General features: G+C 49.8%; 1 pseudogene; it reads left to right on the top strand.

Moving 5' to 3' along the window:
- Positions 1–20920, top strand: part of LOC135531819 (son of sevenless homolog 2-like) — a 76904-nt pseudogene extending 55984 nt beyond the window's left edge.
- The last annotated feature ends 1633 nt before the right edge of the window (positions 20921–22553 follow it).

The following is a 22553-nucleotide window of genomic DNA, read 5'->3' as shown; positions in this document are numbered from 1 at the left end:
CTACACTGTATTTCTGATCAATTTGATGTTATTACAAATACAAATAATTTTTGATGTGTTATGATTCAATACATGTTTCTGCCGTCCTTTTAGATCCAAACTTTGTGCGCACTTTTTTGACCACCTACCGGTCCTTCTGCAAGCCCCACGAGCTCCTCGGCCTCCTGATAGACAGGTAGGTCGGACCTGCTTACCAGTGTGTTGTGTTTGTGCAGGTTTAGGTTTTATTGTCACACGCACAAGTACAGTGAAATGACTTTCTTCCCAGCTCTTTCCCAACTATTCAGTAATCAATATCAGAAGTATGGACCCCTGGTCTGAAGGAGAGCCCCGTGGGACCCCTGGTCTAAAATAGAGCCCCGTGGGACCCCTGGTCTAAAATAGAGCCCCGTGGGACCCCTGGTCTAAAGTAGAGCCCCGTGGGACCCCTGGTCTAAAGTAGAGCCCCGTGGGACCCCTGGTCTAAAGTAGAGCTCCGTGGGACCCCTGGTCTAAAATAGAGCCCCGTGGGACCCCTGGTCTAAAATAGAGCCCCGTGGGACCCCTGGTCTAAAGTAGAGCCCTGTGGGACCCCTGGTCTAAAGTAGAGCCCCGTGGGACCCCTGGTCTAAAGGAGAGCCCCGTGGGACCCCTGGTCTAAAGTAGAGCCCCGTGGGACCCCTGGTCTAAAGTAGAGCCCCGTGGGACCCCTGGTCTAAAGTAGAGCCCCGTGGGACCCCTGGTCTAAAGGAGAGCCCGTGGGACCCCTGGTCTAAAGTAGAGCCCCGTGGGACCCCTGGTCTAAAGTAGAGCCCCGTGGGACCCCTGGTCTAAAGGAGAGCCCCGTGGGACCCCTGGTCTAAAGTAGAGCCCCGTGGGACCCCTGGTCTAAAGTAGAGCCCCGTGGGACCCCTGGTCTAAAGTAGAGCCCCGTGGGACCCCTGGTCTAAAGTAGAGCCCCGTGGGACCCCTGGTCTAAAGGAGAGCCCCGTGGGACCCCTGGTCTAAAGGAGAGCCCCGTGGGACGCCTGGTCTAAAGTAGAGCCCCGTGGGACCCCTGGTCTAAAGTAGAGCCCCGTGGGACCCCTGGTCTAAAGGAGAGCCCCGTGGGACCCCTGGTCTAAAGGAGAGCCCCGTGGGGCCCGTGGGACCCCTGGTCTAAAGGAGAGCCCCGTGGGACCCCTGGTCTAAAGGAGAGCCCCGTGGGACCCCTGGTCTAAAGGAGAGCCCCGTGGGACCCCTGGTCTAAAGGAGAGCCCCGTGGGACCCCTGGTCTAAAGTAGAGCCCCGTGGGTCCCCTGGTCTAAAGTAGAGCCCCGTGGGACCCCTGGTCTAAAGTAGAGCCCCGTGGGACCCCTGGTCTAAAGGAGAGCCCCGTGGGACCCTGGTCTAAAGGAGAGCCCCGTGGGACCCCTGGTCTAAAGTAGAGCCCCGTGGGACCCCTGGTCTAAAGTAGAGCCCCGTGGGACCCCTGGTCTAAAGTAGAGCCCCGTGGGACCCCTGGTCTAAAGTAGAGCCCCGTGGGACCCCTGGTCTAAAGTAGAGCCCCGTGGGACGCCTGGTCTAAAGTAGGTCTAGTAGAGCCCCGTGGGACCCCTGGTCTAAAGTAGAGCCCCGTGGGACCCTTGGTCTAAAGTAGAGCCCCGTGGGACCCCTGGTCTACAGTAGAGCCCCGTGGGACCCCTGGTCTAAAGTAGAGCCCCGTGGGACCCCTGGTCTAAAGTAGAGCCCCGTGGGACCCCTGGTCTAAAGTAGAGCCCTATATAGGGTGCCATTTGTCACTCAACCTATGACTGTATCCGGGCTCCTAACCTGTTGATGGTAATATGCTGTGATGTCTGGGCTCCCGAGTGGCACAGTGGTCTAAGGCACTGCATCTCAGTGCAAGAAGCATCACTACAGACACCCTGGTTCGAATCCAGGCTGTATCACAGCTGGCTGTGATTTGGAGTCCCAATTGGCCCAGCATCGTCCGGGTTTGGCCGGTGTAGGCCATGATTGTAAATAAGAATTTGTTCTTAACTGACTTTCGAAGTTATAAATAAAGGTGAAATAAAATTTAAATTAAATGTCTGCTCGTTCTGTTTTGTCCTTCAGATCTGATGTCACCTGTATAAAGCTTTGGTTGTCTGTGTTCTCTGTTCTGTGGTTTGGATTGTTTTTAATATATTTTTTTATATGTATTTTTTGTTGTTTTTTTGCCTGAAATGAATGATTATTCTTTTTGACACTCAGGATTGAGATCCCAGAGCCGGAGCCCACCGAGGCAGACAAGCAGGCGCTATGGAACGGAGATCAGCCAATGGCTGCAGAGCTACAGAGGTTCCGGAGGGAGTACGTCCAACCCGTCCAACTCCGGTATAATCACCACTGTCCAATCAGACTCCTTCCCACTGTCCCACTGTCCAATCAGACTCCTTCCCACTGTCCCACTATCCAATCAGACTCCTTCCCACTGTCCAATCAGACTCCTTCCCACTGTCCAATCAGACTCCTTCCCACTGTCCAATCAGACTCCTTCCCACTGTCCAATCAGACTCCTTCCCACTGTCCAATCAGACTCCTTCCCACTTTCCAATCAGACTCCTTCCCACTGTCCAATCAGACTCCTTCCCACTGTCCAATCAGAGTACATCCCTCTGTCCAATCAGAGTACATCCCACTGTCCAATCAGACTCCTTCCCACTGTCCAATCAGACTCCTTCCCACTGTCCAATCAGACTCCTTCCCACTGTCCAATCAGAGTACATCCCACTGTCCAATCAGTCTCCTTCCCACTGTCCAATCAGACTCCTTCCCGCTGTCCAATCAGAGTACATCCCTCTGTCCAATCAGAGTACATCCCTCTGTCCAATCAGAGTACATCCCTCTGTCCAATCAGAGTACATCCCACTGTCCAATCAGACTCCTTCCCACTCTCCAATCAGACTCCTTCCCACTGTCCAATCAGAGTACATCCCTCTGTCCAATCATAGTACATCCCACTGTCCAATCAAACTCCTTCCCACTGTCCCACTGTCCAATCAGAGTACATCCCTCTGTCCAATCAGAGTACATCCTACTGTCCAATCAGAGTACATCCCACTGTCCAATCAGTCTCCTTCCCACTGTCCAATCAGTCTCCTTCCCACTGTCCAATCAGACTCCTTCCCACTGTCCAATCAGACTCCTTCCCACTGTCCAATCAGAGTACATCCCACTGTCCAATCAGACTCCTTCCCACTGTCCAATCAGACTCCTTCCCTCTGTCCAATCAGAGTACATCCCTCTGTCCAATCAGAGTACATCCCTCTGTCCAATCAGAGTACATCCCTCTGTCCAATCAGAGTACATCCCTCTGTCCAATCAGAGTACATCCCTCTGTCCAATCAGAGTACATCGTTCTGTCCAATCAGAGTACATCCCACTGTCCAATCAAGACTCCTTCTCACCCTCCCGCTGTCCAATCAAGACTCCTTCTCACCCTCCCGCTGTCCAATCAAGACTCCTTCTCACCCTCCCGCTGTCCAATCAAGACTCCTTCTCACCCTCCCGCTGTCCACTCAGACTCATCGATCCCTCCTTGATGGGGGCGGTCCATCATCACCATTCCTGTGGCCCGAATCTTACCACTTTCTACTGTGGCATCTCTCAAAATAGTATTTTTGTTTTAATCACAGTGATAACTATTGATCTAAAAAGTGCTTTATAAATGAATTTGACTGATCATTCCTGTGTCTCTCTCTCAGGGTCCTGAATGTTTTCCGTCAGTGGGTGGAACATCATTTCTATGACTTTGAGAACGACCCTGAGCTACGAGGCAGACTGGAGGAGTACATCAGCAGCATTATACAGCTACGAGGTACTACCTCAATACTACAGTACTACACTACTACCTCAATACTACACTACTACCTCAATACTACACTACTACCTCAATACTACAGTACCATTACAATACCACAACAGTACTACCTCAATACTACAGTACTACCTCAATACTACACTACTACCTCAATACTACAGTACCATTACAATACCACAACAGTACTACCTCAATACTACAGTACTACCTCAATACTACAGTACTACCCTGATACTACAGTAGCATTACAATACCATTGCAGTACTACCTCAGTACTACTACAATACCACTACAGTACTACTACACTACCATTGCAATACCACTACGGTACTACCTCAATACTACAGTACTACTACAGTACCGTTAAAATACTATTACAATACCACTACACTACTACCTCAATACTACAGTACCACTACACTACTACCTCAATACTACTACAGTACTATTACAGTACCATTACAATACCACTACAGTACTACCTCAATACTACTACAGTACCATTACAATACCACTACAGTACTACCTCAATACTACTACAGTACTACTACAGTACCATTACAATACCACTACAGTACTACCTCAATACTACTACAGTACTACTACAGTACCATTACAATACCACTACAGTACTACCTCAATACTACAGTACTACCTCAATACTACTACAATACCACTACAGTACTACCTCAATACTACTACAGTACCACTACAATACCACTACAGCACTACCTCAATACTACAATACCACTACAGTACTACCTCAATACTACAACAGTACTACTACAGTACCTTTACAATACCACTACAGTACTACCTCAATACTACAGTACCACTACCTCAGTACTATTACAATACCACTACAGTACTACCTCAATACTAGTACAATACCACTACAGTACTACCTCAATACTACTACAGTACCACCATAGTACTAACCCAATACTACTACTGTACCACCTCAATACTACAGTACTACCTCAATATTACAGTACTAACTCAATACTACAGTACTACCTCAATACTACAGTACCACTACTACCTCAATACTACTACAATACCACTACAGTACTACCCCGATACTACAGTACCATTACAGTACTACCTCAATACTACTACAGGACTACCTCAATACTACTACCACAATACTTCTACCGCAATACTACTACAGGACTACCTCAATAATACTACCTCAATACTTCTACCGCAATACCACTGCAGCACTACCTCAATACTACTACAGTATTTCTTACTACAATACAAAATATGTTCACTCACAGGGACACATTTTGTTCGCTACGTTCATTATTTACTAGTCACTTATGTTATTGTGCAGAAAATGTTATCAAGTTTTAAGTTAAGTTGCTATGCATAAGGAATGCATTGGTTGGTGTCCACCAGAACTGTCACAATAAAACATTAAGGTGTTAGAGAGTCTCACACTTTTACTTCTTAGCCTCTGACGGTGATTAGATAGGGACTGGACAACGGTCATGTTTTACTTTTAGTGAAGTTTTAATTCGGCTTAATTGTCATGAATGATAGAAAAGAAAAAAACAAGTCCTTGTCACGTGTCCCTTCCTCAGGCAAGTCGATGAGGAAGTGGGTGGAGTCCATCAACAAGATCATCAAGAGGAAGATGCAGACTCAGTCCAACGGGGTCAGTCACAACATCACCTTCGAGAGCCCGCCCCCGCCCATCGAGTGGCACATCAGCCGCCTGGGTCAGATGGACACCTTTGACCTCATGACCCTTCACCCCATAGAGATCGCCCGCCAGCTCACCCTGTTGGAGTCAGAGCTATACAGGTTAGGCCGACACCTGCTGTTACTATGGTGATCAGTGACACGTCATTCACTGATCTGACCAAACATGGTTTAACCTGCCAGCCAATGGAAGCTAGCAGACCATGTGTTGTCCATAGGACTGTGGAAATGTGTTGTTTCAATGTAATATGTTGAACAGAGGGACTATGGATCGTAAAAACAGCCTTTCACAACTTCTCCTCTTAAGAGACGTGCTGCGCAATGTGTTGCTGCCCCCTTCTGGTGGGGGAGTGTTACTGCCTCCATTCTCTCCCCAGGGCTGTGAGGCCATCTGAGCTGGTGGGGGAGTGTGTTACTGTCTTATTGAAGTGTGTTACTGTCTTATTGAAGTGTGTTACTGTCTTATTGAAGTGTGTTACTGTCTTATTGAAGTGTGTTACTGTCTTATTGAAGTGTGTTACTGTCTTATTGAAGTGTGTTGCTGCCTCCATTCTCTCCCCAGGGCTGTGAGGCCATCTGAGCTGGTGGGGGAGTTTGTTACTGTCTTATTGAAGTGTGTTACTGTCTTATTGAAGTGTGTTACTGTCTTATTGAAGTGTGTTGCTGCCTCCATTCTCTCCCCAGGGCTGTGAGGCCATCTGAGCTGGTGGGGGAGTTTGTTACTGTCTTATTGAAGTGTGTTACTGTCTTATTGAAGTGTGTTGCTGCCTCCATTCTCTCCCCAGGGCTGTGAGGCCATCTGAGCTGGTGGGGGAGTTTGTTACTGTCTTATTGAAGTGTGTTACTGTCTTATTGAAGTGTGTTACTGTCTTATTGAAGTGTGTTGCTGCCTCCATTCTCTCCCCAGGGCTGTGAGGCCATCTGAGCTGGTGGGGGAGTTTGTTACTGTCTTATTGAAGTGTGTTACTGTCTTATTGAAGTGTGTTGCTGCCTCCATTCTCTCCCCAGGGCTGTGAGGCCATCTGAGCTGGTGGGGAGTTTGTTACTGTCTTATTGAAGTGTGTTACTGTCTTATTGAAGTGTGTTACTGTCTTATTGAAGTGTGTTGCTGCCTCCATTCTCTCCCCAGGGCTGTGAGGCCATCTGAGCTGGTGGGGAGTGTCTGGACCAAAGAGGACAAGGAGAATAACTCTCCCAACCTACTGAGAATGATCCGCCACACCACCAACCTCACACTGTGGTTTGAGAAGTGAGTAGTGGTGGTGGTGGTGGTAGTAGTAGGTGGAATATGTTATGAAACCGAGTCGAACATGAACTCGTCCGATAATAATTATTTTCCTACTGTGTGCCCTACTGAACATCTCCCTGCTGTGAACTCAGTCAGTAACTGTAATACTGATATCCTCTCTCTCTCTCTCTCTCTCTCTGTCTCTGTCTCTCTCTGTCAGGTGTATTGTGGAAGCAGAGAACCTGGATGAGAGGGTAGCAGTGTTCACCCGGGTCATTGAGATCCTCCAGGTGTTTCAGGAGCTCAACAATTTCAACGGCGTTCTGGAGGTGGTCTCCGCCATCAACTCTGTCCCTGTCTACCGGCTCGATCACACCTTTGAGGTGAGCGCAACACCTTCACTATGGAACGCCGTTTGGGTCTTTTCCTGTCAAAAAAAAAACGATTCACGTCAAAAGACGTCACGTGTCAAATATGCCAAAAAAACACCATTTTATTTTTAGCTCCTCCACGACGATCAGTCGCACTGTCAAAACTGTACAAAAAATAAAAGACTGCAAACAAGCAAACACCGGCCACAAACGACGTGTTCACAATAACACGTTGGTAATGAGGCATTATTTGTTAGACCGAATGGGGGAAAGGTCTGTGTGTGAGCATTTGAAATAAGATCAGGATCAAACGAGCAGGATTAAAAATGTTTGCAAATATCTTTGATACAGATGTTATTAGCAACTTCTGCGGCAGCAAACTAGCTTTAGCTTGGTAGCTTGCTTTAGCTTGGTAGCTAACTAGCTTTAGCTTGGTAGCTAACTAGGTTTCGTTTGGTATCTAGCTAGCTTTAGCTTGGTAGCTAGCTAGCACCAATGCATCCAGCCTGAAAATAATGAAACTGCAGTAATTTTCATTATTCTTAGTAATGATTTAGGAATCCATGTAAGTAAGTATTAGCTAGGTAGCCACTATTGTTGAACTTCTGTTCATAAAAATAACTAGCTAGCTAGCCACTTAACTTCCTCTGGCTAGTGAGGCTCGACCGGACCGGGTTATGTGTTGTGAAGCTAGCCACAATATGGATTAGCCACAAAAGTGGAATTTGCGGTTGGCCTTCAAAATTAAAGTCTCTCTTTGAAAGGGACGCAGAAGGTTACAATCGAAGGAATCGTGACATAGACTAGATGATATTAAACATGGTTGGAGTGTTGTAATGTGGAGCAATGAAATGGGGTATCAGTCTACTCTGTGACACCCACAGAACACAACTGTGTAGAGTTATATGTTATGATATGTTATTTGTTATGAGTTTTATATATATAGCAATGATGCTCATATATATATATACACCCACAGAACACAACTGTGAAGAGTTATATGTTATGATATGTTATTTGTTATGAGTTTTATATATATAGCAATGATGCTCATATATATATATATATATATATGAGCATCATTGCTATATATATAAAACTCATAACAAATAACATATCATAACATATAACTCTTCACAGTTGTGTTCTGTGGGTGTATATATATATATGAGCATCATTGCTCTTATCAGCAGTGGTGGGGGAAAAGTACCCAATTGTCATATTTGAGTAAAAGTAAAGACACCTTTTTAATAGTCTAAAAGTATTTGGTTTTAAATATATTTAAGTATCAAAAAACAAATGTATTTGCTACAATGTATAAAAAGTAGGCATCGCGAGTGGCGCAGTGGTCTAAGGCGCTTGCAACGCCAAGGGCTATGGGTTCAATTCCCGCTGAGGCCACCCAGACTTCAAATGTGTGTCAGCTTTGACTGTCAGTCGCTTTGGATAAAAGCATTTGCTAAATGGTATATTACTATTGTTATATTACTTGTTGGGCACTTTGTGGGGGCGACCCAACGAAATTCACATAGAAATGTTATTTATAGATCTGTCGTTCGCATCGAAAACAAGTCTGATAAGTGGCAGATCTGTTCTATGTGCGCTATTTCTATGCTTTTACGGCGCAGCAAGTTAATGGGGAGATGTCCGTGTTGTTCTCGTCTTTCAGGCGGTCCCCGAGAGGAAGAAGAGGATCCTCGAGGAAGCAGTGGAACTGAGCCAGGACCATTTCAAGAAGTACCTGGCCAAGCTGAAGTCCATTAACCCTCCCTGCGTGCCTTTCTTTGGTAACACCGATAGAACCGAGTGTTTTTATTGTCTTTTTTAAAAAATTTAACAGACGCTTTTATCGAAAGCAAACTTACAGAACTTTCGACATTCAAATCAAATCAAATTTATTTATATAGCCCTTCGTACATCAGCTGATATCTCAAAGTGTTATAAAAGAAACCCAGCCTAAAACCCCAAACAGCAAGCAATGCAGGTGTAGAAGCACGGTGGTTAGGAAAAACTCCCTAGAAAGGCCAAAACCTAGGAAGAAACCCAGAGAGCAACCAGGCTATGTGGGGTGGCCAGTCCTCTTCTGGCTGTGCCGGGTGGAGATTATAAACCTAGAGAGGAACCAGGCTATGTGGGGTGGCCAGTCCTCTTCTGGCTGTGCCAGGTAGAGATTATAACAGAACATGGCCAAGATGTTCAAATGTTCATAAATGACCAGCAAGGTCGAATAATAATAAGGCAGAACAGTTGAAACTGGAGCAGCAGCACGGCCAGGTGGACTGGGGACAGCAAGGAGTCATCATGTCAGGTAGTCCTGGGGCATGGTCCTAGGGCTCAGGTCCTCCGAGAGAGAGAAAGAAAGAGAATTAGAGAGAGCATATGTGGGGTGGCCAGTCCTCTACCGGCTGTGCCGGGTGGAGATTATAACAGAACATGGCCAAGATGTTCAAATGTTCATAAATGACCAGCATGGTCAAATAATAATAAGGTAGAACAGTTGAAACTGGAGCAAACTGTGACACATCGATTCAGTATATATGTGGGAATGCGAGCCCCTCAACCCTGTTGGTGCTAGCGTCGTGCGACACCCCACTGAGCCATTGGATGTATTAGGTTGACTGAGTGATGTATTTAGCTTGGACTACTCTGACCATGTCGCTCTCCTCCCTGTCCCCAGGTATCTACCTGACCAACATCCTGAAGACAGAGGAGGGGAACCCCGACTTCCTGAAGAGACACGGCAAAGAGCTGATCAACTTCAGTAAGAGGAGGAAAGTAGCCGAAATCACAGGAGAGATCCAGCAGTACCAGAACCAGCCGTACTGTCTCAAGGTGCAGCAGGACATCAAGGTAGGCCAATCAAAACCAGCCTTACTGTCTCAAGGTCCAGCAGGACATCAAGGTAGGCCAATCAAAACCAGCCTTACTGTCTCAAGGTCCAGCAGGACATCAAGGTAGGCCAATCAAAACAGCCTTACTGTCTCAAGGTCCATCAGGACATCAAGGTAGGCCAATCAGTCTGTCAGTGTATTCATAAACCACTATTTACTTCCTCTCCCTCTCCACCTCTCTTCCCCTCCTCTCCATCTCTCTTCCCCTCCTCTCCATCTCTCTTCCCCTCCTCTCCACCTCTCTTCCCCTCCTCTCCACCTCTCCATCTCTCTTCCCCTCCTCTCCATCTCTTCCCCTCCTCCATCTCTCTTCCCTCCTCCACCTCTCTTCCCCCCCCTTTCTTCCCCTCTCCCTCTTTCTTCCCCTCTCAATCTCTCTTCCCCTCCTCTCATCTCTTCCCCTCCTCTCTACCTCTTCCCCTCCTCTCCACCTCTCTTCCCCTCCTCCATCTCTCTTCCCCTCCTCTCCACCTCTCCCCCTCCTCTCCACCTCTCTTCCCCCTCTCCCTCTCCCTCTTTCTTCCCTCTCCCTCTTTCTTCCCCTCCTCTCATCTCTTCCCCTCCTCTCCACCTCTTCCCCTCCTCTCCACCTCTTCCCTCCTCCATCTCTCTTCCCCTCCTCTCCATCTCTCTTCCCTCCTCTCCATCTCTCTTCCCCTCCTCTCCATCTCTCTTCCTCTCCCTCTCCATCTCTTTCCCCTCCTCTCCACCTCTCTTCCCCTCCTCTCCACCTCTCTTCCCCTCCTCTCCATCTCTCTTCCCCTCCTCTCCACCTCTCTTCCCCTCCTCTCCATCTCTCTTCCCCTCCTCTCCACCTCTCTTCCCCTCCTCTCCATCTCTCTTCTCCATCTCTCCATCTCTCTTCCCCTCCTCTCCACCTCTCTTCCCCTCCTCTCCACCTCTCCCCCTCCTCTCCATCTCTCTTCCCCTCCTCTCCATCTCTCTTCCCCTCCTCCATCTCTCTTCCCCTCCTCCATCTCTCTTCCCCTCCTCCATCTCTCTTCCCCTCCTCTCCACCTCTTCCCCTCCTCTCCATCTCTCTTCCCCTCCTCCATCTCTCTTCCCCTCCTCTCCACCTCTTCCCCTCCTCTCCATCTCTCTTCCCCTCCTCCATCTCTCTTCCCCTCCTCTCCACCTCTTCCCCTCCTCTCCACCTCTCTTCCCCTCCTCTCCATCTCTCTTCCCTCCTCCATCTCTCTTCCCCTCCTCTCCACCTCTTCCCCTCCTCCATCTCTCTTCCCCTCCTCTCCACCTCTTCCCCTCCTCTCCACCTCTCTTCCCCTCCTCTCCCTCTCCCTCTTTCTTCCCCTCTCCCTCTTTCTTCCCCTCTCAATCTCTCTTCCCCTCCTCTCATCTCTTCCCCTCCTCTCCACCTCTTCCCCTCCTCTCCACCTCTTCCCCTCCTCCATCTCTCTTCCCCTCCTCTCCACCTCTTCCCCTCCTCCATCTCTCTTCCCCTCCTCTCCACCTCTTCCCCTCCTCTCCCTCTCCCTCTTTCTTCCCTCTCTCTCTCTCTTCCCCTCCTCTCCATCTCTCTTCCCCCTCCTCTCCATCTCTCTTCCTCTCCCTCTCCATCTCTCTTCCCCTCCTCTCCACCTCTCTTCCCTCCTCTCCATCTCTCTTCCCTCCTCTCCACCTCTCTCCCCCTCCTCTCCATCTCTCTTCCCTCCTCTCCATCTCTCCCTCTCTCTCTCTCTTCCCCTCCTCTCCATCTCTCTTCCCCTCCTCTCCATCTCTCTTCCCCTCCTCTCCTCTCTCTTCCCCTCCTCTCCATCTCTTCCCCTCCTCTCCATCTCCCCTCTCTCTTTCTTCCCCCTCCTCTCCATCTCTCTTCCCCTCCTCTCCACCTCTCTTCCTCTCCACCTCTTCCTCTCCTCTCCACCTCTTCCCCTCCTCTCCATCTCTCTTCCCATCTTCTCCATCTTTCTTCTCCATCCCTCTTCTCCCTCTTTCTTCCCCTCTTCTCCCTCTTTCTTCCCCTCTTCTCCCTCTTTCTTCCCCTCCTCTCCCTCTTTCTTCCCCTCCTCTCCCTCTTTCTTCCCCTCCTCTCCCTCTTTCTTCCCCTCTCCCTCTTTCTTCCCCTCTTCTCCCTCTTTCTTCCCCTCCTCTCCCTCTCTCTTCCCCTCCTCTCCATCTCTCTTCCCCTCCTCTCCATCTCTCCCTCTCTCTTTCTTCCCCTCCTCTCCACCTCTCTTCCTCTCCACCTCTTCCTCTCCTCTCCACCTCTTCCCCTCCTCTCCATCTCTCTTCCCATCTTCTCCATCTTTCTTCTCCATCCCTCTTCTCCATATTTCTTCCCCTCCTCTCCATCTCTCCCTCTCTCTCTTTCTTCCCCTCTTCTCCCTCTTTCTTCCCCTCTTCTCCCTCTTTCTTCCCCTCTCCCTCTTTCTTCCCCTCTTCTCCCTCTTTCTTCCCCTCTTCTCCCTCTCTCTTCCCCTCCTCTCCCTCTCTCTTCCTCCTCTCCCTCTCTCTTCCCCTCCTCTCCCTCTCTTCCCCTCCTCTCCCTCTCTCTTCCCCTCCTCTCCCTCTCTCTTCCCCTCCTCTCCACCTCTCTTCCCCTCCTCTCCACCTCTCCCCCTCCTCTCCATCTCTCTTCCCCTCCTCTCCATCTCTCTTCCCCTCCTCCATCTCTCTTCCCCTCCTCCATCTCTCTTCCCCTCCTCCATCTCTCTCTTCCCTCCTCTCCACCTCTTCCCTCCTCTCCATCTCTCTTCCCCTCCTCCATCTCTCTTCCCCTCCTCTCCACCTCTTCCCTCCTCCATCTCTTTCCCCTCCTCCATCTCTCTCCCCTCCTCTCCACCTCTTCCCCTCCTCTCCACCTCTCTTCCCCTCCTCTCCATCTCTTCCCCCCCCTCCATCTCTCTTCCCCTCCTCTCCACCTCTTCCCTCCTCCATCTCTCTTCCCCTCCTCTCCACCTCTTCCCCTCCTCTCCACCTCTCTCCCCTCCTCTCCCTCTCCCTCTTTCTTCCCCTCTCCCTCTTTCTTCCCCTCTCAATCTCTCTTCCCCTCCTCTCATCTCTTCCCCCCCCTCCTCTCCACCTCTTCCCCTCCTCTCCACCTCTTCCCCTCCTCCTCCATCTCTTCCCTCCTCTCCACCTCTTCCCCTCCTCCATCTCTCTTCCCCTCCTCTCCACCTCTCTTCCCCTCCTCTCCCTCTCCCTCTTTCTTCCCCTCTCTCTCTCTCTTCCCCTCCTCTCCATCTCTCTTCCCCTCCTCTCCATCTCTCTTCCTCTCCCTCTCCATCTCTCTTCCCCTCCTCTCCACCTCTCTTCCCCTCCTCTCCATCTCTCTTCCCCTCCTCTCCACCTCTCTCCCCCTCCTCTCCATCTCTCTTCCCCTCCTCTCCATCTCTCCCTCTCTCTCTCTCTTCCCCTCCTCTCCATCTCTCTTCCCCTCCTCTCCATCTCTCTTCCCCTCCTCTCCCTCTCTCTTCCCCTCCTCTCCATCTCTCTTCCCCTCCTCTCCATCTCTCCCTCTCTCTTTCTTCCCCTCCTCTCCATCTCTCTTCCCCTCCTCTCCACCTCTCTTCCTCTCCACCTCTTCCTCTCCTCTCCACCTCTTCCCCTCCTCTCCATCTCTCTTCCCATCTTCTCCATCTTTCTTCTCCATCCCTCTTCTCCCTCTTCTTCCCCTTCTCCCTCTTTCTTCCCCTCTTCTCCCTCTTTCTTCCCCTCCTCTCCCCTCTTTCTTCCCCTCCTCTCCCTCTTTCTTCCCCTCCTCTCCCTCTTTCTTCCCCTCTCCCTCTTTCTTCCCCTCTTCTCCCTCTTTCTTCCCCTCCTCTCCCTCTCTTCCCTCCTCTCCATCTCTCTTCCCCTCCTCTCCATCTCTCCCTCTCTCTTTCTTCCCCTCCTCTCCACCTCTCTCCTCTCCACCTCTTCCTCTCCTCTCCACCTCTTCCCCTCCTCTCCATCTCTCTTCCCATCTTCTCCATCTTTCTTCTCCATCCCTCTTCTCCATATTTCTTCCCTCCTCTCCATCTCTCCCTCTCTCTTTCTTCCCCTCTTCTCCCTCTTCTTCCCCTCTTCTCCCTCTTCTTCCCCTCTCCCTCTTTCTTCCCCTCTTCTCCCTCTTCTTCCCCTCTTCTCCCTCTCTCTTCCCCTCCTCTCCCTCTCTCTTCCCTCCTCTCCCTCTCTCTTCCCCTCCTCTCCCTCTCTCTTCCCCTCCTCTCCCTCTCTCTTCCCCTCCTCTCCCTCTCTCTTCCCCTCCTCTCCCTCTCTCTTCCCCTCCTCTCCCTCTCTTCCCCTCCTCTCCACCTCTTCCCCTCCTCTCCATCTCTCTTCCCATCTTCTCCATCTTTCTTCTCCATCCCTCTTCTCCATATTTCTTCCCCTCCTCTCCATCTCTCCCTCTCTCTCTTTCTTCCCCTCTTCTCCCTCTTTCTTCCCCTCTTCTCCCTCTTTCTTCCCCTCTCCCTCTTTCTTCCCCTCTTCTCCCTCTCTCTTCCCCTCCTCTCCCTCTCTCTTCCCCTCCTCTCCCTCTCTCTTCCCTCCTCTCCCTCTCTCTCCCCTCCTCTCCCTCTCTTCCCCTCCTCTCCCTCTCTCTTCCCCTCCTCTCCATCTCTCTTCCCATCTTCTCCATCTTTCTTCTCCATCCCTCTTCTCCATATTTCTTCCCTTCCCCTCTTCTCCCTCTTTCTTCCTCTCCTCTCCCTCTTTCTTCCCCTCCTCTCCCTCTTTCTTCCCCTCTCCATCTTTCTTCCCCTCCATCTCCCCTCTTTCTCTCTCTTCCCCTCCTCTCCATCTCTCTTCCCCTCCTCTCCCTCTCTTTCCCCTCCTCTCCCTCTCTCTCTTCCCCTCCTCTCCCTCTCTCTTCCCCTCCTCTCCTCTCTCTTCCCCTCCTCTTCCCCTCCTCTCCCTCTCTCTTCCCCTCCTCTCCCTCTCTCTTCCCCTCCTCTTCCCCTCCTCCCCTCTTTCTTCCCCTCCTCTCACTCTCCCTTCCCCTCCTCCCCCTCTTTCTTCCCCTCCTCTCACTCTCTCTTCCCCTCCTCTTCCTCTCCCTCCCTCCTTTTTTTATCTCGGCCTCTTCCTCTTCTGCACCAGAATGACAGTGTTCTCCTTGCCATGATCCACTCTTAAGGAGTATTATTCATCTGATGGCCTGCATTGTGTCTTGTGTTTTTGTTTTTTTCTCGTCCTAGAGGTTTTTTGAGAACCTGAACCCGATGGGCAGTCTGGGTGAGAAGGAGTTCTCTGACTATCTGTTCAACAAGTCTCAGGAGATTGAGCCTCGCAACTGCAAGCAGCCGCCACGATTCGTAAGATTAATTTATCTGTATCGTCCGTCAGGGTGATGATCAGTTCTATATCAGTAAAAAAAAATGGAGCAGGAAGATGAAAAGCGACGAGAAACATTTTTAAATTGGAATTTTAGATGACTTCCTGAATTCACTCCAGTCCCTGTGCAGATAATAATTTTTCATAAATTCATCTGTCTTTTTTAACAAAGTGCTTAACAGTTACCAGGTCCTCAACCCTCCTCTTTTACCCCCCCCCAGCCCAGGAAGACCCTGTACCCCTGAAGTCCCCGGGGATCCGGCCGGTGCGCACCTCTACATCAGGGACCCTGAAGGGCCACCCCGTACCCCTGGAGAGAGAGCCCCCGCACAAGATCACCTTCAGGAGCATCGCTGAGACAGAGCATGAGACCTCTTCCGTAGCCTCGGTCCCCACCTCACCCAACACCCCCACCCCCCCACAGTCTGCCACCTCAGACCTCATCTCTGTCTTCATGGAGCAAGACCTCTGCAACTCCTACGGTGAGGCTGGGGCACATAGAGACAGGCACACATAGATACACACATAGACACACACTTATCGCTGGTGATATTGGTAGAACCGATATATTTCAACATCTGTCTTCATTTTACAGGTGGAAACTCCATATTCGCTAATGTACTCCTCCCACCCTCAAGTGAGTGTTACGAGTCCCCCCTCCCCTGCTGTGTCGAGCCCCCCCCCCCCTGCTGTGTCGAGTCCCCCCTCCCCCTGCTGTGTCGAGTCCCCCCTGCTGTGTCGAGTCCCCCTGCTGTGTCGAGTCCCCCCCCTGCTGTGTCGAGTCCCCCCTGCTGTGTCGAGTCCCCCCTGCTGTGTCGAGCCCCCCTGCTGTGTCGAGCCCCCTGCTGTGTCGAGCCCCCCTACTGTGTCGAGCCCCCCCTGCTGTGTCGAGCCCCCCCTGCTGTGTCGAGCCCCCCCCCCCCTGCTGTGTCGAGCCCCCCTGCTGTGTCGAGTCCCCCCTGCTGTGTCGAGTCCCCCCTGCTGTGTCGAGTCCCCCCCCCCCTGCTGGTGTTAAAAGGGCTTTATCAATACATTTGATTGATTGATCTCTTGTACCCTGCTATGTGTAGAGGTCCAGTCAGTATCGTGTGGAAGCCTTCACCAGCTAGGAGAGGACTTACTCAAACCCCCTCCACTTCCCCCGCGGAGGAAGGATGCTTACTCTGAGACCAAGGTTAAAATACACACACACACCACGGTTTCTGTTAAGAAAATATGGCACGGGACATTTGAACGTCAGAATTTTAATTTACCAAACATTTAAGAAATGTACCAGACCCGTGTATGCAGTGGTTGCTTAACCTAAATTAGAGCGTTCATCCACACAGGGCTCAGAATGACAGAAATCACATTTTACATTGTGGTCGTTTTATCTTACCAGAACGTGGAACTCGGAGGCAACGACGTGCGTCATTCTTACTGAATTCCGATGAGCAATTTCCCCTAAAGTACATATTAACATTTCCATAATGATACAGCCTAATTGGCTTACTCTTGTCTGTACAGAAATAAATAAAATCATTCAAAATAGACTACTATACCAGAAAGCATGATTTGGCCACAAGAAAAAAGTTTGGAATCGAACCAGGGTCTGTAGTGACGCCTCTAGCACTGACATGCAGTGCCTTAGACCGCTGCGCCACTCGGGAGCCCAAGAAGGGCCCACAATTTGGGCAGCGAATGACCAAATAGATGATGGTTGAGTTGCGACTGTCAGTGAAAAGCAGAGAGACCCTGCCAGGCATATCGCAATATAAAAAATACAATCGTGGAAAAACAAATAGCTATTGTTGTAAAGAGAACTGTCTTTTTTAGTTTTCAAAATGCTTTTCTTAATTGAGTGAAAAGTCTCATTGGCACCAGTGGGGAACATTGGCCATCTCCCTCGGAGGGGAGTGTACAGAGTCACCAGTGGGGAACAGCGCCATCTCCTCGGAGGGGGAGTGTACAGAGTCACCAGTGGGGAACAGCGGCCATCTCCCTCGGAGGGGAGTGTACAGAGTCACCAGTGGGGAACAGCGGCCATCTCCCTCGGAGGGGGTGTACAGAGTCACCAGTGGGGAACAGCGGCCATCTCCTCGGAGGGGGAGTGTACAGAGTCACCAGTGGGGAACAGCGGCCATCTCCCTCGGAGGGGGAGTGTACAGAGTCACCAGTGGGGAACAGCGGCCATCTCCCTCGGAGGGGGAGTGTACAGAGTCACCAGTGGGGAACAGCGGCCATCTCCCTCGGAGGGGGAGTGTACAGAGTCACCAGTGGGGGAACAGCGGCCATCTCCCTCGGAGGGGAGTGTACAGAGTCACCAGTGGGGGAACAGCGGCCATCTCCCTCGGAGGGGGAGTGTACAGAGTCACCAGTGGGGAACAGCGGCCATCTCCCTCGGAGGGGGAGTGTACAGAGTCACCAGTGGGGAACAGCGGCCATCTCCCTCGGAGGGGGAGTGTACAGAGTCACTGTCTTTATCATCGGCTCCGTGACACTTTGTTTTATAACAAATAATTTCCTCCTCCAGGTTTAGAAGGATGTCGTATTCCCTTCGTGTCTTCACCTTCTCATAGGCCTGCCTTTATATGGCACGGTCGTATTTATTGATCTGTTCGTCAGTGTTAGCAGAGTAAGGCTACCTTGTCATTTGTTGTATTAAAAAATATATATTCAGCTATTCTCTCCTCCAGTCATAAAAAGTGTAGTAGAATTGTATGAAATGTGTTTTTAAAATGGACAAACGTTTTCCTGTGCGAAGAAAGGAGAGGAAATCTGATATAGCCCGAGTCCTCTCTCAATCACAATCACATTTGATTTGTCACATGCATCGAATACAACAGGTGTATATAACCTTACTGTGAAAAAGGGGTCAAATTCACACACAAAAATTCACACAAAAAAATTCACAAAAAAATCACACAAAAAAAGTTTAGAAAAATATTTACAGAATAAACTGAAGTAAAAAAAATTATAAAAGAGCAACAATAATAACAATAACGAATGCCCCCTATATAAAGCCTCCACATTGACTCTGTACCGGTACCCCCTGTATATAGTCTCCACATTGACTCTGTATCGGTACCCCCTGTATATAGCCTCCACATTGACTCTGTACCGGTACCCCCTGTATATAGCCTCCACATTGACTCTGTATCGGTACCCCCTGTATATAGCCTCCACATTGACTCTGTACCGGTACCCCTGTATATAGTCTCCACATTGACTCTGTATCGGTACCCCCTGTATATAGCCTCCACATTGACTCTGTACCGGTACCCCTGTATATAGTCTCCACATTGACTCTGTACCGTAATACCCTGTATATAGCCTCCACATTGACTCTGTACCGGTACCTCCTGTATATAGCCTCCACATTGACTCTGTACCGTAATACCCTGTATATAGTCTCCACATTGACTCTGTATCGGTACCTCCTGTATATAGCCTCCACATTGACTCTGTACCGTACCTCCTGTATATAGCCTCCACATTGACTCTGTACCGTAATACCCTGTATATAGTCTCCACATTGACTCTGTATCGGTACCCCCTGTATATAGCCTCCACATTGACTCTGTACCGGTACACCCTGTATATAGCCTCCACATTGACTCTGTACCGGTACACCCTGTATATAGCCTCCACATTGACTCTGTACCGGTACACCCTGTATATAGCCTCCACATTGACTCTGTACCGGTACCCCCTGTATATAGCCTCCACATTGACTCTGTATCGGTACCCCTGTATATAGCCTCCACATTGACTCTGTACCGGTAACCCCTGTATATAGCCTCCACATTGACTCTGTACCGGTACCCCCTGTATATAGCCTCCACATTGACTCTGTACCGGTAACCCCTGTATATAGCCTCCACATTGACTCTGTACCGGTACCCCCTGTATATAGCCTCCACATTGACTCTGTATCGGTACCCCCTGTATATAGCCTCCACGTTGACTCTGTATCGGTAACCCCTGTATATAGCCTCCACATTGACTCTGTACCGGTGCCCCTGTCTATAGCCTCCACATTGACTCTGTACCGGTACCTCCTGCATATAGCCTCCACATTGACTCTGTACCGGTACCCCCTGTATATAGCCTCCACATTCACTCTGTACCGGTACCCCCTGTATATAGCCTCCACATTGACTCTGTACCGGTAACCCCTGTATATAGCCTCCACATTGACTCTGTATCGGTACCCCTGTATATAGCCTCCACATTGACTCTGTACCGGTACCCCCTGTATATAGCCTCCACATTGACTCTTTACCGGTACCCCCTGTATATAGCCTCCACATTGACTCTGTACCGGTACCCCCTGTATATAGCCTCCACATTGACTCTGTACTGGTACCCCCTGTATATAGCCTCCACATTGACTCTGTACCGGTACCCCCTGTATATAGTCTCCACATTGACTCTGTATCGGTACCCCCTGTATATAGCCTCCACATTGACTCTGTACCGGTACCCCCTGTATATAGCCTCCACATTGACTCTGTACCGGTACCCCCTGTATATAGTCTCCACATTGACTCTGTACTGGTACCCCCTGTATATAGTCTCCACATTGACTCTGTACCGGTACCCCCTGTATATAGCCTCCACATTGACTCTGTACCGGTACCCCTGTATATCGCCTCCACATTGACTCTGTAGCCTAGCTGCCTATGACGAATAGGAAGCCAGCCTAGCTGCCTATGACGAATAGGAAGCCAGCCTAGCTGCCTATGACGAATAGGAAGCGCGCTTCAATTACCAGTTGAGAAATAAAACTAGTAGCTCATTATTTCACAATGAGGATCTTTTTTTTGTTGTCTGCTTTTCTTATTTATTTTTTGGCTAATAGCCGGCTAGAGGAAACCCTGACACTCACATGCATACAATGTCCTCCTCAGTCTGACTTCTTGTCAACAATCACTGTTTGGATCCTGTTTGTGTTTTAATTCAGAAATATATTTATTTGTTAGTTTATCTAACTGTGACCACCATGTGTTCTAGTTGAGTTCCAGGTCTGACAGTCCTCCAGCCATCCCGCCCAGGCTGCCCCCTCCTCTCCCCAGGATCCAGCCCCGCGCCCCGATCTACAATAGCCCCAGCGACGGCCCCCTCTCCAGCCCCCCACCACCACCTCCCGGGACCCCCAGCCAGACACCCCTCCACCCGTCCCCCAGAGACCCCCAGAGATCTTCATCAACTACCCCCTGAACCTTCAACCCTCCCCTGTCGGACGCTTCCACTGGGACTTTGGCAGCTCCCCTTCATCCCCCGGCACACCCCCGGGCACCCCCTCTCCCCGCGTCCCCCGACGGAGCTGCCCCCTCAGCGCTAGTCAGAACAGTCTCTGCCCTCTCCCGCTGCCCATCATGGCGCCCCCTGTGCCCCCTCGCCACAACTCCAACTCCTCCCCCCAGCTCCCCAAACTCCCCCCAAAGACCTATAAGAGGGAGCTGTTGCCGCCCCCGTTACAGAGCCTCTCATTGGTGGAGAACACGGACACTAGCCAATGAGGAGCCTTCTGCTTCTTTTGTTGTTATTGTTTTTGTTGTCAACATGGAAGCCTTTGAGTTGCTCCACACAAAACAAACTGCAAACAAACTATGTCCTACATTAAACTATGAACTATGACCTGCATCAGACTATGAACTATGACCTGATGACCTAGAGCGGATGAAAACAAACTAATCATGATTTTAAAGCTACTGATCGTAAAGAAGACTTAGTTTTCAACCACACTCCAAACCACGCCCACTCATCTCCTGCCACGCCTCTCAGGAATCAGTAGCTCCGCCTTCATGCCAATTGAAAATACACCACAGTGTGCCAGCCAATGAACAAGTAGCCTCAAGACACTGATTCAAACTCCTCCTCTCTGTGGGTGTGTGTGTGTACGTGGATGTGTGGGTGTGTGTGTGTGTGTGTGTGTGTGTGCGCGTGTCACATACCTGTACACAGCACAGCACATGTCACTGCGTTTCTTTCTTGGTACGGACGTCCCACTCTGTGCTAGAGTGGACAGGACAGCAAGCTATGCTCTGGCAGTTGCCCTTCTCCTTCCCTGACAGTTTAAAAAAAAAAAAACATTTACCCCGGGTTCTCCAGCCTGTCCTGGTTCAGTTCGGTAGCCCCGTGTTCTGTATTTGTGGTTCCGCTGTTCCATTGGCACACTGTAGTGCTAGGAGCAGCATTCACTCACTTTCCCAGGAGTCAGTCTTGCCCTGTGGCTCGCAGACTGACAGTCACTGGACCTATTCGGACTTCACTGCTCTTTAATGATCAAACTTATCAATTGCTCTTCCCGCGGTTCTGTACCGCGGTTCTGTCTGGAGCGAGCATGAGCAGAGTGTTTTCAGAATCCTCTGAGGCCTCTCAACTCTTCCCATTTGTGTTCTGTTGTTCTCTAAAAATATCTAACTTTGTAGCCAAAGTTTCATTTGATGCAGAGGGAGAAAACTTAAGGGATACATTTTATTTTTGAGGAATGATAAGACAAACTAAAAAAAATGGGATGCAAATTCAGAACTGACTGACTGAAAGCGTTTAGCAAAACAAAAGAAAAAAGGTTTTTTTTGCTACGGTGTGCGACTATTGAATAAACATCCCCCCCCTTGGTCGTAGCTCCACCCTCTACTTCAGATGTTAGCCTTTAATCCCACAGCACTGACCTCTAACCTGAGGCAGGGAGCCATTCAGAATGAGGGAGAGAGACCGACGGATGGACATATCGGATGACAGATTGACGGAGAGGGTAGTGTAGGGTGGGATCCACTTTTAGCTGGGGCAGGGCAGCAGTGACGCCGACTCGTCTCCCTCGTCAGTCATGTGATGGAGAAGTCTGTTTGTGTCTGGACTATAGAAACGATAGAGGCCTCTAGTGGCCAAAAGGCTATATTAGCATGGGCAGCACCATTGAGGGCTTCCACCGTGCTTCCGTCATTTTAAAGTAGTCAAGGTGGACAACTGAGTGGGGATTCCTGTGAGTTGTTGCCCATGCTGTCACAGATGCTATAATGGCACTGATATAAATGAGTCCTCTATCTATCTCTATGGAGCTGCCCATGCTGTCACAGATGCTATAATGGCACTGATATAAATGAGTCCTCTATCTATCTCTATGGAGCTGCCCATGCTGTCACAGATGCTATAATGGCACTGATATAAATGAGTCCTCTATCGATCTCTATGGAGCTGCCCATGCTGTCACAGATGCTATAATGGCACTGATATAAATGAGTCCTCTATCGATCTCTATGGAGCTGCCCATG

Source organism: Oncorhynchus masou, unplaced genomic scaffold, assembly GCF_036934945.1.
Source record: "Oncorhynchus masou masou isolate Uvic2021 unplaced genomic scaffold, UVic_Omas_1.1 unplaced_scaffold_1662, whole genome shotgun sequence".
Lineage (NCBI taxonomy): Eukaryota > Metazoa > Chordata > Actinopteri > Salmoniformes > Salmonidae > Oncorhynchus > Oncorhynchus masou.
This window is presented reverse-complemented; position numbering and strand designations above follow the sequence as displayed.